At 40.4% G+C, this 19,555-nt stretch overlaps 1 protein-coding gene across 1 annotated transcript in view; it reads right to left on the reverse strand.

The window, feature by feature from the left end:
• Positions 1-19,555, reverse strand: part of AGBL4 (ATP/GTP binding protein like 4) — a 974,636-nt gene that overhangs the window by 107,105 nt on the left and 847,976 nt on the right. The gene's annotated exons all lie outside the window — the stretch shown is intronic.

Here is a 19,555-nt window from a genome sequence, read left to right on the forward strand (position 1 = left end):
ATCAGTGGCAAAGACTGAATGTTCACCTTGATCCCCACATACAGTGCCATTGACAGCAGTGAGAAGGCGACATCCAGTACTAAAATGCTACCAGGGCAGATGCCACAGGATTACCCAGAGTTTCCTCAAACTCTTGCAACTTCTGGTCCTGAACAAATGGTGCTCTGTGACTAGACAGTGACAAACCCACCCCTGTCACCTGGCCACCATGGGGCCAGTAAGAACCTTCTTTGTGACCAGAGGGTTACAGTTCAGATCTCCCTGTCCCAACAGGGGGATGGAGAACAACTCTGTTAGCAGGACACGGATTACGATGCTTAGCCCTGTACCCCTCGGTGGCAAATAGGGACCCTGGCCAGTAAAATACAACATGTAGCTCTCTGGCCACATCTCTCGTCTGCACAGACTTGCTCAGGCTACTGGAGAATACTGAGCTACAAGACAGTCCAATGTAATACAAACACAGTTTGTATTATGCAGTTCATGTGACAGCAGTGTCAGCTCTTCTAGAGAGTCTCCAATGAGGGGAGAACATAATTCGGAATGTGAAACTAATATGATACAGATTTACTTTCCCTTGGCAGAAAACCAACGTACAATACACAGTGACTGTTTAGTTTAATTAAACAGCCTAGAGAGAGTAATACTGTATCTTATTAAGCCTCTCCTATGTTAAAATGTTAGCTAATGTAATATCAATATCTGACCATGCTTCATAGGAAAAGGAACATTTGATTGTATTTGACTCTAGTACAATAAATTGTTTGTTCCTGCCAAAACATTATGCTGTACTATAGAGGACCAACACTGCAATAAAGCACACATCTGCTATTCGGAGATATAGCACTGAAGAGAAAGATTAGCATTGACAGGATGAAATACCACATAGGATTTTCTTCCTCTCCAAGCATACAGAAATTAAAACCAAAGATTGAGTAATATTATTTTTCATAAGATAATTTCCCCATCAGAAACAGAATTTGATGAGATCAGATGCACACTGGCATATCATCATAAAACAGAACATGTTGTAGTCTCAAAACAGTGATTTGATGATGAAGTGAGGAAATAATCTAGTTAAACTGGATATTTGTAAAGCATGAATGTCCTTCACATAGAAGTCAGTGACCTAAGTCATACTTATTTTAGAACAACTAGACAGAATTCTTCATAGGGACATATTTACTAATATAAAGTAATTGAGAAGCATGGCGAGATATATAACAATAGACTAGTATCATTTGTGTCCTAAGACAACTAAAGGTGCTGGCATAAACTGTATGATTTGTGCTGTGTCATACTATACTTATTCATCCATAGTTATCAAATTGTTTCCAAAAGAAGGTGTCTACAAACAGGGACACAGAGGCACAGATTACTAAGAGAACTTTCCATAGGCTATCCAGCAAGAAATTCACCTGCAGAACATGGGTGACCTGAGCCTCAGCTTAGTATTCAATTGATCAAGTCATCCAGTCTAACACTATCACTAGAGAATATTTTCTAAAGTCTCCTAGGATTCTTACTAAAAAAATTGCTGATAAAAGTATTCCAGGGAATATTAGAGAATCTCTTGGGGTGCTGAAATTTCTTTGAAGATCTTTCTTGACCACCAAAACCATTTTCAAATAGTCTGGTTACAAGCGTTATTTGTGAGGGAACAGTGTCCTTCACAGATATCACCTTCACCTGAAGATTAAGCTTCCAGAACACTTATTTGGAAACCATGACATTCAACAGGTAGCTCATCACTCAGACAAGTGTTTAAAAACATTTATCCAGTCATTCATTACAACGTATTTCAGAAGTCATTTCCTAAGTCAGCCCACAATAATTATTCAACTGTTTTTTCTGGTCTTTGTTCCTTACCTTCCTACTGAACATATAAAGAACTCTATTTTACATATTCCTGCCCACTAAATGTAGTCCAAATTTGCAATTGTCCATCCTAATCAGTAAGTTGTTAAACATTGCTAGAGTAATTGCCAGTTAGATGTACTACTCCGAGACACTGCTGTATGTGAGCAGAACAGTATTGCAGCGTTTCACATTTCTTCTCATCACATTCAGTATTTTGTCAAAGGGGAACATCTTGAGCATTCTCCATTACAGAACAAAATAATTCAGTGCATTGTTAATATAACACGAGTTCCTAATGGAAAAATTCTCTTTATTCACAGACACAAAGATATTGTGGCTTTAAAATGGACAACAGCCCAGTCACTGGGCCATTAAACTCAAAGTTTGCCACCTCATGCCCCAAGTAGTAGACCAAGTAGTAGACAATTTGTTTGCAGACAAGTTTCGCAAAAGAATTAAGGAACATCGTTCTTGAACGATAATGGTATTTCTTCTCTCTCTTTAGACTCATACATAAGTACTTTATGTGTAGGAACTGTTTCACTCACTGCCACGCTACAAATTTAAGCTAGGGAATAAAGTTTCATATTTCAGTTGAGGTTCTCTGGAAGATTTTGGCATAATTACTGATCTCCTGTAATTTAGGCAGGATCACAGAATTAACATTTTATTAAATACATGTCACCTACTGATGGGAATTTCAGAAAAATCAGCAGAGAGCTGACCTTCTGAAATTGTTTCTCTTTGAGATAGGGAGAATGAAGTTAATAAACGTATGTGTGCATTTACACTTAAAACATAAACCAATCCTATCTGCTTGTTAAACCACAGGGGTATCTGTCAGTATCTACACAGCAGAACCCACCCTGGTTATGGCTTCTAATGCAGTAGCATCTACAAGTAAGAATGGGAATAAATTTAGAGGTGGCTCAAAGCCTCATAGTCGCATTTGCTCCAGCCTTTAAGCAGAAAATAATGAATAACCAGACTCAAACATCTCTGGATGCCATAGCTGCCTTCTGAGAGACTTATAAATTACATCCTACAATATGATATTAAACTCATCATTTTCTGCTTTAGAGGTGGAATGCAAAATGATTCAGATGTCTTATGAAAATCATCATGCAATTTAATTCCCTTAAGTGTCTTTTCTTTGTGCTTACAAGCAGCAGCAGATATTTTCTATCAGACACTCTCTTTCTTAAGTAAAGCTGTAATTACCTGGATGACCCAGCTTACAGAGTTGGAGAAAACAAAGGCAGACTTGGTCTTTCTTTTCTCTCCGTGTGGAAACAGAAATCACTCACTAGACTGACAGAGACAATGATTGAACCCCACTTCCTAGAAAACAGTTAACATTCTCCCCCTTGAAAAGAATCGTCTTTGCCTCGTCTTGCCACTTACCACATAAAAACAGAATAAATAAATAAGCAAACGAATTTCTGCTCTAAAGTTCATTTGAATCCCTGCCTTTGCGACACACACTTTCCACTGTTCTCCTGAGTCAGTCTAAAGTTTCTGGCAGCTTGAGAAATATACTTATAAATTAGGGAGGGGGAAAAATGGAAGAAATCATGGATAAAGAATAAAAGTGCACATTCATTGTCAAGATATGAAATAGTCAAAGTAGCACAGAAACTGGAAACTGGTTCATGATGCCATGTAAAGTTTTAAGAAAATATACTCTCACTTGTCTGCATTTTTATTGCATTAGCTGAATGCCTTTGGAAGGTCAGTAATTAAAGAGCAAAGGGAAAGAGTGATGTTAATAGCTGGTGCTGATATGACCAAAGTTAGATTTTGAACAGTGCAATTATGATTCTTAAGGAAACAGAGATTTAATAAATAAATAATCAATAAATGCCATAATAAAAGGATAAATGTGCATTGAGCCCAGAACATGGGCCACTAGAGAGACAACTGATGCAGGAAGAAGCCAGCTCTGTCCACCAGCTGTCACTTCAATATGGATTTTATTAATTCTTGGGCACAGCAATTGGTTTAGAGAGAGAGTGTCCAAAAGCCTTCTTCACTCCAATATTTCATATAGGGGATAGGATATGCTCCTTGCAATGTTTTATACAAGCTGCTAAAACCATGGCTTGTCATTAGTGGTACAAAACATAACAGCCTCCAGGCAGACTTTGTACTCTTACTGCTCAACCACTGTTTGAAGCAAACGGGCATACAACAGTTGGCACAGCATAAGGAGTTTGCCCCTTTGGGTTCAGAAAAGATTCAGAAATTCCCAGAAGACTGGCTCTTTGATGCCTCCTCAGGTCCAGAATCTCTCAAAAGAAAATTCTGCATAGGTCTCAAATATATCCATTTTGACATACACACCATACCCCATGCTTAGTTACTTTGCAACGCCTACAGTGGTGACACCAGAAAACGCAAGCACAGTGTGCTAATAAGGAAAATAAAGGAAAACTGACCATTCGGCATCATAGGTTCAGCAGTCTACATTCAGCTAGAAAGCTTCAGTCCTGGCCCTCTCAGCTCCAGGGAAACCTGCCCAGTGCCTTGAATCGCTCTTTAGGGATGCACAGCACGTCTCCTTCTGACTATACAAGGGAATATGGGGTGGAATTCAGACTGTCTGGATATGGTTCATATTTTCAAGCTTCCCCTGAAATACCTGCATTTGGATTCCTGGAAAGGTGAATTTTACCCAAATCGCCTTTCTTACATCTACCTTCTCCCCATATTTTTTCCCCCAAATTTGAAAAGGCCAGCATAAACCCACACAAAAAAAAAAAAAAATAAAAACAGGAGAAAAAAAAAAACTGCCCAGTACTGTTTAGAAAATTCATCTTTGATGCCTCCTCAGGTCCAGAATCTCTCAAAAGAAAATTCTGCATAGGTCTCAAATATATCCATTTTGACATACACACCATACCCCATGCTTAGTTACTTTGCAACGCCTACAGTGGTGACACCAGAAAACGCAAGCACAGTGTGCTAATAAGGAAAATAAAGGAAAACTGACCATTCGGCATCATAGGTTCAGCAGTCTACATTCAGCTAGAAAGCTTCAGTCCTGGCCCTCTCAGCTCCAGGGAAACCTGCCCAGTGCCTTGAATCGCTCTTTAGGGATGCACAGCACGTCTCCTTCTGACTATACAAGGGAATATGGGGTGGAATTCAGACTGTCTGGATATGGTTCATATTTTCAAGCTTCCCCTGAAATACCTGCATTTGGATTCCTGGAAAGGTGAATTTTACCCAAATCGCCTTTCTTACATCTACCTTCTCCCCATATTTTTTCCCCCAAATTTGAAAAGGCCAGCATAAACCCTCACAAAAAAAAAAAAATTCACATACTTTCAAGAACGTTTTCCTCTGCCATTCTTTATAACTTCTGACAAGTCAGTCCTACAGCGTTGTCTCTAGTTTTGCAGATGATGTAAACTACACCTTATTAGAGGCACTATTTCAGAAGAAATGCCACTACCCCTTTGTAACCATAGGGACAACATTTCTCTTTCCATTCATCATCTCATGGACCACCTGTTCCATTCAGCTTTGTAAACACCATGGCAACGACAGCAATTGTTTACATAAGAAATTAATAGTAGAAAAGTAGTTTACTATTTTTAAAAACCTTCTAAAGGTTAAAATCCTTTAAAAAAAAAGTTCCTCATCTTGCTTCCAGAGAAGGGAAAATGCCAGTTTAGAACCACTCTTTATTCTCACTGATATGAAGCACAAAAGCCAATTTCTCCTTATTCCTGTAGAGACCTTTACACAAACTGACAATGTCTTTTAAGTGTCCCTGCAGAAGCAGCTTGCAAACACTGATGTACCACTAACTCTGCATGACCTTCTAGTAATTCTTCATAACGCTTCATGCATTTTTTTCAGATTATTTCAATGATGTTCTGAGAGCTGTTGTCTTTCAGGATAAACCACTCCAACCCAGTTGCCATTCAAAAGTAATTATTTACTGATCCTGTTACACAGCAAGTTCTCAATCTGAATAATGATACCTCTTAATGATAGGCATAATCTGACATGACCCATTAGTGCCTCAAAGAGGATGGAGAAGAGACTTCTGTTGGTTCCATGGATTCATACAGCAAAAGGATGGCATGTCCATCAACACTGCTTTCCTGCCTGTCTTAAAAAGTAAGGGATGCTTTTATCCACAGAACACGGGACCCCCTTCAGTGAACTTGAACCCTGCACTGGTGTGCCCATCAGTAGCCCTGAAAGGAGCTAAACTTGTAGTCTTGGCCTCAGAGTGGGAGGTCAGCAACATGCATATTCTGATCCTGGTTCTTTATCTGCTTGCTTCTCTCACCTGCCAGTGCAGATAACACCACCTCCTGAGGATTAGCTGACGTTTGTAAAGCATTCTGAAGATATAAAGCATCACAGTGCATACAAGTTAAGTATTAATTCATCTGCCAGGCTGATTCACTCTTTGACCCTTCTGCAGAGATGTCCAGTTAGTGTCAGCTCTGGCAGTTTTTGCAATTCAGACACCTGTCCACCAGCTACTGGACTGAAGCCAACAATTCACACAGGACACAGAAGAGCCGTCAGATGGTAGTAACATTTGGTCACGACAGGCCTGAATTGGATTTGAAAGGGTGACCTGGAGGTGAAAGGCTCTATCAAGAAGCCACTTCTGTTCAAATGCATATTAAATTAGAGAGGGGCCAAAGAGACAACGTTAAGACCCAGATCAAGTTTAGACAAGACTTTTGGGTCAGCTGCATGGATAATTCTTGTATAATTTTTACCCTAAATGAATAGGAACCAGGAAATACACTCTTTCTGGATTTTGGGCCTGACCCCAAGCCAAAACTTGAAGAGTGAGTCTGAACAAGGACAGTCATTGTTCTTTCTCATCCTTTCCCTCTCCCTCATATAGGAGCAAACGTATATTCAGCAATATGGGTTTTGACCTTAGCAAGGTCTGAAGTTTTTAGTTGCCTGCATAATTAGAATAAAGCATTGGGATTGAACTGGGTCTTGGGGCATTACTTCACCCTAAACTTTGCTGATCTCACTTGGCTCTGCCCATCAGACCTCACTTGCACGTCGCCACCATATGCCCCGCAGAACAAGCTCTGTAAATCCTACCTTGCTCACTTGTCTGCTACTGAACAGCATCGGCTCTACAGAAAGAGGGCTTTTCAGAAAAGAGAGGGGAGAACTGTGGCAAAAGAATCAACAGCTTTTGGGGAGAAAAGCTGTCTCCCTACTACCAAAGAAAGGGAAAAAGGGAGGGAGGGAGAAAGAAAGAAGCTGAGGCAGTAACTGTTCCTTATTCTGATAATTAAAGCAAGAAAATTGGTTTATGAAACAGAAATATCTAAACAACCATGTTTTCACCAAATAATTCAATTTGGCTCTGGTCTGATTCTGAAAGTTTGCTCAGCTGAAATGCTCCCAGTAGCTGTATCGAGGGTTCTAACACTCCTTGGTACTGTTCCTTAGACAGACACTTGCTTGCTGTGTAACCATACACAAGTCATTTAATGTCTTCAGTCATCATTAATTGCTGCTTATACACCTGAAACTATATTAAGCTCAAGACTTCCTGTTCAACTATTCACTTCATAGCAGTATTAATAGTTTTGTGTTTTACCAATAACTTTTAATTATACCTCCGCAGAACCCTCTGACCAAGGTACACGGTCTTTACTTTGCAAGTACATAAATAAGGCCCAGCGACATTGCCTGCCTCTCCTCCAATTACGAAGGCAAAGAGTGGTAGACTCAAAAACAATGGCTCGGAGTTATGACTCCCTGTTCCCTAATTTCCTAGGAACTATTCCAATTGGACAAACTGCGTGTGGGCAAATCAAACTCTATAACAACAAGTTTCTCTAGTCTCTCAAATAATATATAGCATTATTCACTATTTCTTACTAAATAAGTAACAGCTGGCAGAATATAAAGTCATCAGGCAGAAGACCTAAGGCAAACAAAATAAAGTGCTTTTTAAATTAGCTTATACTTACACTGCAGAACTCACTGTCACCAGATTTTGGCCAAAACACAGATGAATTCAAAGATCAATTAGGTAATATAATGAAATCTTTTTCTTTGAATTTATTACACACAAAGCAGTGGACAGAATTTCTTTATCAGAAAATCCCCAAATTACACATTGCCAGAAGCTTTGCCCTGTTCTTAGTCTACCCCTTAGCATCTGCAATAGGTCATTGGATAGTGAGCCAAATAGACCTCGGGTTTGATGCAGCATCACTGTTCTTATTTTCCAATTAGGCCTTAATTTATGCTGCACAATGAGACTTCTGTAGTTCCTAAAAAGTTAAGGTGTCGTTTGGTGGTGAAAAGTATGTATATTTCTACAGTTTAAACTGTGTACTTTAAAAAGAGATTAGACAAATTACTGTAAGGTAGGTCCTGCTCTACATAAAGTTTTCAGCTCAAGAAGCCCCTAAACCAATGATAACTACAAGCTGGACATCAAAGGTAAAGGTTCATTTTACACATGTAAAATTTCTTATACAGCCCCCTGAGTGTCTTTTTCCACCTACTGACAACAGCTGTCGCTATGTACCCAGAAAATCTGATTAGTTGGACCTATGAGAGGACCTGTAGTGGTTGTTCTTATTTTACATAGATCCATGTGGAGTAAGAAAGAAACAAACATACCTGCATGCAGACTGCAAACCTGCCCAATCAGGTGGAAGGAAACAACACTAAATGTGTCATTCAAGGGTTATGTGGCCATCTACTTGCTTGGGAAGACAGGAAGGCTGTGGATGGACATTGTGCACGTGCTTTACTAGTGACTGACAGCTGAAAAGCAAACTAACTCTTTCTCTTCATCTTCCTGGCACAGCCTCACCACAGGCAGAAGTTATCCATGGTCTTATTCGTCTTATTCTGTTCCTTTGCAAGTTGTGTCTTTCTTTTCCTTCCTTGTACTCAGTGCAGGCAGCAAGCGCATCCAAGAAAGAGACAAAAGTGAAAGCCAATAAACAGGAACACAAGGACACTGAAAGAGATTAGGGACTATACATCAGACATAGCTACTGAGTGGAGGAACAGCATGCTAACAAATAAAAAAAAGAATTGTCCCTGATATTCTCTTGTTGACCGAAGATTCATCCACAACTGGAAGAATAGGTTTTCTTGGATTTGACCTACTCAGAGACAGATCAGCATAGCATTTTGCACCAAACTGCAGAATGTTTTCTCTGTGCTTTACATCTAGCAGTATTTATTATCTGTACAGTGCTATAAAAGCTAAAATGTAATGGTCAGTTTGGAAGGATCTGCTTTTACAACTGAAAGCACAACATATCATGCCTTTTGCAAGGCACTTTTCAGCATCAGTTGTATCTGAAACTTTTTTCCTCCAATATTGCCCTACCCACATTGGCCAATAGGTAAACATATTGCTGCAGGCAATATCACCTTGTGTTCTGCCTGTCAGACCAAACAGCAGGGCAGCTAACTGTGCCTGTAAGTAAAGTCACAAGATCTCAAAGACAATGTATCCCCTGCAAGCACATACTGGGGACCACTATTTTTTTTACCATTTCCTACAGAAAGAATATTCAGGTTTTGCAGAACATCAGGGACTCAAGATTCAGCACAGTGGTATAAGAAATAATCAGAGTGACAATCTCAAGAGGATTCACCAGGGCATAACTAAACAAAGGTATAGTAGGACTCTGAAGAAGGGTATTTCCCACCCTAGACAGCAGCAGCTGACCCACGCTGCCAATGGTTGGCTTAGACATTTAGGCAGTTTTTGTCTGCTTTTTCTTCTACATGTGTATATATACACCTTTATAAGTGTGTGAGTGTAAAAATGCATTTTTAAATAGAAAGAAATATTTTAAACTTGTTTTCATCTTTCTCCTCTGTAACTGTTACAGCTGTCTATAATGGACAGCAATGCAGTTTGCTCTGAATTGTAGGTATATCAGATCAACATTTGATCTTTGCTCTCCTAAACGCTGCATCAACACTGATGATCCACATGCTGTTTTCAGGTTGAGTCACCAAACACTACAGTGACTACCCAATTCTATGATACACGTTACTGATGGCTTCAGGAGATTGGCCCTACAATATGATTGCATTGCAAAGCAATATTGTTGTGATTTAACCCTGGTAGGCAGCTAAGCCCCACACAGCCACTCGCTTACTCCCCCCGCAGTGGAATGGGGGAGAGAATCAGAGGGGTAAAAGTGAGAAAACAAGGTTTACCCTCTTATTCCAACAACAGACCACACAGCAAGACAGAAACCAACTGCACGCAACAGCAGCATAGTGAAAGTTCTCTGGAGGTAGAAAGTGATCGCACAAAGCTTTGGCAGACAACTCAGGGGCAAACCAAACTTTTGGTGAACTCGCTCTGTTTCTTCATAGTTTCCCTGGCAGTTTCCTCCCCTCCGCACTCCCACACACCACATTGTGAGTCGGAGAAAGTCCGGAAGTATACTTTAATAAAACTCCCAGCTTTCCCAACCACTTCCCTTTAACTTTAGATTTCTCTGAAGGGATGAGGTTTCTGCTATCTCTGATGGTTGGAACCTGATCCTGTCATCATTAGCTTTCTCAGAGACTCTTCATTTGTTGAATGTTGGTCTGTAATAAGAGGCAGGAAGGATAGTCATTTTTATAGCAACTACCTGCCAACAGATTTCAATTCTTTATCCCTTCAAAATCCCACATCTGTCCATGTCTCCAGGCACTAGTGGAAAAAGCTCTGCATTAGTTATTTTTATTATCAACATAAAAATCTTTCCATTTATTTATTTATTAAGAAAAAAAAAGCAGCTATCTACAAAACTCAGTTCATTTTGTCCTTAGGCAGACATTTAAAGCTGTCTGCCAACTTCTTTTCTTAATAAAAAAATAAGCTAAAGTCTTTATTACACACAGCGTAACAAAATATGACCAGCTACATTTACCCAGCTGAGACATGCGCCATCCATTTATCAGGCAAGAATTCTGTGACCGAAAGAGGAAATATCTGATAAAGAAGGCGGCCCCATTTCTGAAACCTGGCCACTGGTGGGTCCTGACCACAGCGCTGAGCCCCAAAATGTGCCCTGTCCCTGCAGGCAGACGAGTCCACACTGCACAGTGGAGCAGGGATAGATGCTGAGCTCGTTCTCACCCACCTCCAGACAGACAGACAGTAGAGACCTGCCAGTTCAGAGCAAGGAGGGCTCCATTGCATGACTGTTTTGCTTTTGGGACTCAAGTGCATGTCTCTGTGTGATGCTACGCCAAACGGCTTCTCCAGCTCTTCCCTAACACAGCAGAGAAGGGTGAAGCCTGTACTGTGTGGTTGCCACTGGGGAGACACCACCACATCCTCAACCACCAGCCCCTCAGACCCACCAGCCAGACCTCTTTGAAATAACCCACTTTCAGGCTGAGTCTTTCCTTTTGCTTCTTAACAGTGTGATATGGTGAAGACCGAAAATATATCCCAAACCACTTCAATTCCTTGTGCAAATGCCTCTCGGACCCTAATGCAAGGACACAGTAGGTGAAGAGAACTGTAACTTCTGCCCAAAATCTTGTGGCCTATTTCACAGTAAGCATAGTCTCTGAAAAGCAGGAAGGATTTGGAGCCCTAGCCAGGATATGTGTCAGAGCTGCTGCCTGCACTCTTTCTAGGCTAGTGACTGGCATGTTAAACCCAAACAACACATCTTAGACTGACACAAGATGAAACACATTAGGCAGATGGCATGTTTTCTCTGCACAAGCCAGCGCAAGAGTATTTCCTCCTAACAATCTCCTGTTCTTGTTCTCACAGCAAAATTAGTTTTAAAGTAAAAAGAAACAGAAAAATATGTAACATGATGAGAGCAAAGATTACTATGTGGAAAATATATCAATATCAACAAGAGAGGGGTTTTGTTCTTTCAATTCCATGGCTTTTATTTATATACATATATTGTTTATAAAAACAAACACCCTAGTCAGACGTGAAAAGTCAAAATTTACATTTAAATGGAGGCATTTAGGTGGGGTTTTTTTCCTCTCATCTCTTGAATGCAGAGTACAAAAGACTAAAAACTCTCAATTTTCCTAAATGGAAGGATAACAGGTGAAGTTTGCATTCTGGGAGCTATTCATTTAGTGAACAATGTTCAACTCAGCAATGACCAAAGCCCAGCTGATCAAGGGGAAAAGAGCACTGGCTATTAGGCCTGACAGGGATTTGCTCAACAGCTGAGACCAGGAGAAGCTGTGATCTCATTGTGTCCTGTTCCCAGGGAGGAAATTATGCCAAATACAGCTCCCTGAGGGCAACACCTACATTTCCAGATGTACAGTGGATCACTATCCAACTGAAAATCACTGCAATTTTAGAGATTTCAGTGCTACAATAGCCCTGGTTTCATTGCTGGAACTACTGCAGATGTTTAAAACGTGAGGTGGTCTGCTTGTAAGAGAAAATGAGAAGACTTAAGTCCATAACTGAACAGCATTAAAGCTATTGTAAAAGAATGGAAGTGGAAGCAAATACTGTGATGACCCTTAAAGCTTGCCATCAATTATCTTCCTTTTTTTTTTTTTTTTTTTTTTTTTTTTTCCTTGAAAGGAAACCCTTTAAGTTGCCACCAAATTTTTTCCCTTTTTTTTTTTTTTTTTTTTTTTACTTATTTTCTTCCTGGCAAGGAAAATGAGTACTGATTCTAACCAGGGAGTCTATCAAACAAGTACACTTGCAAGCAACATGCTCAGAGAATGCTCCCCTAGTCCATGGAAAGGTGTAGCAACATTTTTAACCACTTGTCTCACTGGAGCACACCAGGAGTAACAGATGATGTACCATAGCAGCTCATTCAATTCTGGGCTGGATTGCCCCTCTCTGGCTTTTTCTGATATAGAGCTGATCCATAGCATTAAAAGGACACAGGCAAAAAATAACCTCATATTTTTTAAAACAAGGGTTAACCACAGATTCAGCCAGCACTTTGTAGGGGTTTATGTTGGTTGTTTTTGACTGTCTCTCATGTGTTATATTGAGTGAAACCCATACAAAAAAAGCCAAAAAGCCACCACCGCCACTCCCCCAGTAAAAATAGTCTGGCTGTATTTTAAAAGCAGAGGAAATAGTAATAAATGTTTGGAAAAGGCGTACACACAAAATCTAAATGCCCGGGAGGTAAGAGCGCTATCGCTATGTACCCAGCACTAGGAAATCACTGACTCGCTCTTTTTAAAGTTGCAAACAGACAGTGTTTCTAGTCTCCCAGGACTAGAAGCTATCCCAATCACTACATTACTATCAGAAAGTATATTCTAATGTTCACTCATGATCACATTGGTCCCTCTGTCGTTGGCGAGTTCCGGTTTTTGCCACTCTCACAAACAGCAAGAGTCTATTGTTTCTGCAACAAATGGTGCTAGTTTTTCTAGCACTTCCCAACTTAAAAACATTACCTGCATTAATTAATTCCAATTCACCCCCACTGCCAGCCCTTTCATTCAGAAGGTGTCACAGCCCCATTGTGGATTGACCCTTTGTTTTCACATGCATGTTTCTGGCAACAAGAACAACCTCAAAAACTCCATCTTCCCCACTTGCCCCACAGATGGGTCACCACTCATTGCCAGGACCATGCGACACCATAAGCTGGCACAGTTTGCTGGGAGTCCACGTCATGATCTAGGGAACCAATCCAGCTAGGCCAAAAAAGTCTAAATATTTGGAGGTTTGTCTTTTTTCCAGCCCAATCAGCTGCTCAAGCTGTTCATATATTGTCCCCTCACCCAAAGAATCAATTGTATGATTCATACAGAATTACTCTGTGCAGGGGTGGGGGCAAAGGAAAGGAAAAATACAAGAGAACTAGAATATCTTAAGCAATTGATTCTGAATTTTAGCCTTATCCTGAGAAAAAAAGGGTTTTAACTGAGCCAGCAGGACAGCCATAACAACATACAAAGAACCTGTCTCTCAGCTTTCTCCTCAAATAACCAGGAGCATCTGGTTGCATCTGGAGCACTGAGACTTGAGTACTCTCCGTCTGGTAGCACTCAAGATGGGTCTGAGGAGTCTGCTCAAGAAACAGATGATCAATGCCTCCTTTCCCAAAGTCACGTCTCTACAGCTGTGTCCATCCTTGTAGGCCAGCTGTGCTCTGTGATACTCTCTATAGGCCTCTGCCACACTCCAGTCACAGATCTAGCACAAGGTGGGTGATTTCCTCCCATGCTCCCTGGCTTCCATTGGGAGGACACCCAGGCGTATGAGCAGAGACTCCAGATGAACCCCTCATCTGGGCAAAGGCCTGCCCTGCAAAGCACAGCCTGCACAGAGGTCTTGTTTCTTAACACCTGCAGCACCTTGTTTTTATTTTTTTTCTGTCCTTAAAAAGGCAGCTCTTCAAATGAATCCAGTTGCCTGCAACCTTCAAAAGCAAACAAGGCCTGTTGACATGATGTGGCAGGTTTCCCAGAACCACTGTCCCTTCAGTTTTATGGATGAGTTCAAGGCTACCAAATATGCTGTCTTTCAAGACATGCCGGTAATTAAAGCCTACCTGGTCCTTTACCCCAAATATGAATTATAACACTAAGATAATGTTGAGATCACTATGCCACTACTACAGCTGCTGTAATGAATGTTTTAACACACCATGGGGAAACAGATGCTGTTCATGGATACATACATATCTCAGCAAAAAAGCGGGATGTTTTTACTTCAGATAACCCTTAGGATAAGATTTTAGCTTCCAAAGTGATATCAGCTTGATTCACCTCTCAGCTCTCCCGAAAATCCACCAAAAAAATATTACAGGGTCCTGTGAAACATTCCCTTTCTTTGCCATCTCTTACCATGACCTGTTCTAACAACACAAGGGTTGGTTTATTTACACACATTTCTTGTGGCAACCATGCCCATAATGTCCAAATCTGACATCTGTTAATTCCACACAAGTGAACTCAGCTGGACAAGAGGATATAAAGTAATATAAAATGTCAGCTTTCATGCTATACAGATTAAGCCAGCCATGCAATCAGGCACTCTTTATGATGGGCATATCATGGCTAAGCAGTGATGACAGGGTTTATCAGATACCAAAAGCCACTAATACATATGCTTGATTCTGTCTCTGTAGGAGTTTTTCAATCAGCAGTCGCAAACTTAGGCACGTGGTTATCACAGCTGGTGGAAACATTAAACCTTCTGGGTTACCTTCAAGCCCCAGCAAGGTTTAGCATGCCCTTGAATTAACCTTGAATCTTACCCAAGGGAATAATTATGCAATAGATTGAAACAGGCAGTGCTAAATGGCTGCAAACAGGCAAGCATTGGGACAGAAAATTGGGACAGGCCAATGAAAGCCCCACAATATAGCTAAGGTACTGCCCCCTTCCTTCTGCTCATCTGAATATTAGACAACTCGTCTCAGCAGGCTGCTGTGCTCCTCCATGTAATGGCAACTGATCCCCAAAGGGCCAGGCACCAACTAAAACTGAATTACATTTCATGCTGAATATGTAACTTCTCTGGAATGGTCTCTCTGCTGGCACTGCACCACCCTGGTGTGAAGAAGCATCTTCGGGGTGGCTGGATGGTCACTGGGCTCTGCAATATTCAGCTACTCTGTTTCCAGATACTAGGATCAAAGTTACGTGTCACTTTTCTGAGTTACCTGAGGCATTCTTCTTGGCCCTGAACTAGGTATTTCCACAATTTTTGTGTTTGTTCCAAATAATAATATCCTTATATTCTTTTCAATAGCCAAGTTGTGGGGAAAGGGACTTTTTTGGAAACATTTTTTGAAGAAGAATAAACTTGGCACACAACTGCAGTCAGGTGCCTCACAGCAAGTGGTCCAGCTCAAAGATAAACGGTCCTTAGCACTGTCCCAACTTTTTAGCGCAGTGCTCCATGTCATTATATCCACAAATTTCCCTGTACAGGTGAGATCTTCTTCACACAACTCTTCCTCCTCCTCCCCACCTCCCCCAAAATAACCCTACAAGCCAACAACCTACAACTTTACGTACAGTTATTTGACAGGGCTATAATCTTAAATTGCAGATGGGAAGCAGAGACACAAAGCTCAGTAACAGTGAAGAGATGCAGAGTATAAGCACCATCCAAAACTGAGTCCTCTTCTGTGCTAGCATGCTGAATTTGTACTCAAGACCACCATAGCTAAAACTGTGCCGGGCTGCTTGCCTACTTGAAAAAAACAATACATATCATCATACCATGCTAGGGGGTGGTTCTGGTGGTGGGATTTTTGGTTTTGGGGTTTTTTTTGGTGGTTTATTTTTGGTTTTGTTTTTTATGGGGAGGGAGTTGTTTGCTTTGTTTTTTAAAGGTTTCCAGGTTCCTGTAAATGTCACTGAGTTGTGTATAAGGCTGTGGCATTTTGCTCTCTCTAATACCAGGAAATTCATATACACACATTTTTCAGTTGTTTATCTTGTGAATACAAAGACTGAATCAAAGCATCACAAGAAAAGGAAGTGGATTGTTTTCTTCCCTAACTTTTCTGGGACTCAATAATATTGTCAGTTTCTCTTTCTCTCCCACTTTTATTTTGTCTTAAGGCTCTGCATCTTGGAAGACTGTGAAGCTGCTGTGTGATTTTTATCTCCATGATTAAAGTGTTACACTTTATTGAGCTCTTTGCATCAGCACCAAAATCTGCAATGCAGGATTTTACATAACACTTCATTTTCTCCTCACACCATTACTGTTATTAACCTGGTGGCAATAAACAGAAAATACAGCTTGGCTCATGATGTACTCCTGAGTTTTATTTTTGTGTGCATAACAGAAAAGGAAAAAGAAGAAAAAGAATGGAAATGAAAGGGCCTCCACCCTGTGAAAGATTAGGAATGGCTGCACAAACTTGTATTTTCCTCAAAGAACAATCACAGCCTTCCAGAGTTAAAAAGATAAATACTGTGCTATAGATTCTGCATGTAAGGATTTCTTCTAAAACAAGAGATCAGAAAAGAAAGAACATCCAAACAACTTCAAAATTCTCCAACTCATTATTATTCTTCATTAGACTTCCCAGATGGAAGATTTGATTGATACTCTACTTTGGGATGTTGCACTTCTCTTTGTTTAAATGTTTGTTTAAATGATGAAGTTTGGAGAGCATGAGATCTGCCAACAGGATACCAGTAAGGGTCTGAAAAATAGCTGAAGAGCTGTATGTGCATGCCATCACAGATGACCTTCACACTCCATCAATGGATGGAAATAGCATGTTTCACAGAAATGAGATCTCTGAATACCCAGGAAAACAGTGGGAGTTAAATATCCAAATGTCTGTAGGAATCTGGGTTATTAACAGAGATTCTCTTTTTGCTGAAGTGGGAGAGACCTGCAGGTTCTGGAGCAGAGGCATCTAGATCCGAAAGCAGGACTACAAGAGCCATGCAGAAAGAGATGGGTCATCCATGAACAGGTAGTCACCAAAACTTGACTGAAGCCTAACAGTAACGAGAGAGAGAGAGAGAGAGAGAATGAGAATGAGAATGCCAGTATGGGGAATTACCTAACTTGGCATGTCATACCAAAAAGTCAGTTTTGGTATGAACTAACAGCAATGCTTCAGGTGCTTAGGTACCATCTTCAAAAAGAAAACATTAGGAGGGCAGTCTTCACAGTCTTGCTCTGCTTCTCTTCCCTTTTGATTGTATAAGCTCTCCTTTTGCAGTCCTGAAGTGCTTGGGGTGCGGAATTGGGGGATATCCTAAAAACCTGTTTCCAACCCATCTTCAGTTGGGTCCTGTAGCTCTCCGTGAACTGCACTATGCTACCATGACCACCCAAGGCATCTTCTTGCAGGAGTGGTTAGAAAAGTCAATGCAGATTGGGCTGAGTGGTATTGCTATAGCTTCTATCCAACAGATTGCTTACCCTGAAATGTTCTGGTTATTTTTGAAGGATTGTTTTGGTTTTTAACCCAAGAGAAAGCTTTTAGAAAGCTCTCCAAGCTTCTGCCCCCTACTTACGTGGGTTCCTGCTCTTTACTCTTGCTATTTATTTTGCACTTGCTCTTTACTCATAAATGCTGCAGTTTGAAATATAGCAGAACATTTTTCAGTTCGTCAGTGTGTTGTTTGCTGTCAAGGAGACAAAATGTTACTACTTTCCTCTGGAGAAGCTTAGGACATGATGGATGAAATGTCACAAATAATTAGACTTTTCTTATGAATTACATTTTTTTAAACTTCTGTTTTCATGTCAACAGGTATGTTACAGATAGGCTGCATGAAAGGACCTGGGGAAATTTTAGTTCCTGGGAACAGCAGTAATGTAATATCTGATAAGCCAAGGCATAGCTCTGGCTGAGACAACCTTTAAACAACTTCCACTATGAAAATTCAGTGCTATGAAAATCTAATTCCAGCGGCAGAATCAGAGAAGTCCAGTCCAGTTCCTGAACAGCATGGACATAGTCAGGAATTTAAAGATGGCTTGACATGGTCTGACCTAAAGTTCATCCACTCCAGTATCTTGTTTCTGACTGTGATAATTTGTGGCACTGTTAAGCCCTAGACAATACAACATCCAGCAATAATCTAAAAAACTATGAGGCTTGGAGGAAATAAAAAATGCAGTTAACTTTCTCACTTTGACCAGACATGTACTGCAGATAGGCAGATATTTAGATTGCATAAAATTATCTGGGAGACAGACATGAACAAACCCTCCAACTCTGAATTCTCTCTGGCTTGATTGAGTATGATAGCTGATCTGCACTCCATGGATTGGGCACACATCTGTGAACATGCCCAATATCTGCCAAATACCTGAGCATGCTGAGGAAAACTGCAGAAAAAAAAAAAATCACAGGCATTCACACACTACTTCATTACTGTTATATGAGTTTCTAAAGCTCTCATCATTTTAATCTCTAAGTTTATAAACTGCCAGTTGTTATAGTAGGTAGGCAGTAAACGCTGGATCAAACATAACACTGCAGCTGAATTACTGCTTTGAAATCCTGTATCATATGCAACGACTTTAAATTGCTTGCTTTGCTAGAAAGGCTCAAAGAATGTGAAGCCATGACACTCTAAATCACACTAATCAATGATGTAAATCTTAACTGACAGAATGTATCAATAATCAGGAATGCTCCAGGGGAACAAATCATGGGAATTACACACCTTTTAGATCTCCCTTCCATAACAAACTTATTGTCATTTATAGTAGAATCATCAAGAAAATAGAAAGATTAGTAATGATGTGGCAAAATTTACTTACCCTTTGACATGGAAATAAATTCTTATTTTTTATCTACAGGAAAACAAGTTTCCCACGTGTATTTGCTAAGTGATCTCAGCTGATTAGAAATTATTGAGCTAAAACGGAATTGTTGTAGTGAGTGACCTGAAAGGATGACTGAAATTTTCTCAGGAGATTTAAAATGTTATTTTTAATGCTAAAGATTAACTGTGTGCACACATACATGCGTGGAGGGGAAAGGGAGACATGAGGTTCCAGTGTTCCTAAGCAGAACACAGCATGTCTGGTACTTCCTGGTATTTCAGATACATATTATAGATACTGGTATTATCAAAACAGGGCCTGGGAAAATAGTTTTCAAATACCGGGAAAGAGGGGAAAAAACCCTCAAAACCTTTTCTCCTTATTCGGAGAATAAGGCTGTGATCATCAGCTCATCTCTAAGGATCACAACAAAAGAAAATTGCTTCCCAATGGCTAACATGATAAGAG

Source organism: Aptenodytes forsteri, unplaced genomic scaffold (genome assembly GCF_000699145.1).
Source record: "Aptenodytes forsteri isolate BGI_AS27 unplaced genomic scaffold, ASM69914v1 Scaffold119, whole genome shotgun sequence".
NCBI lineage: Eukaryota > Metazoa > Chordata > Aves > Sphenisciformes > Spheniscidae > Aptenodytes > Aptenodytes forsteri.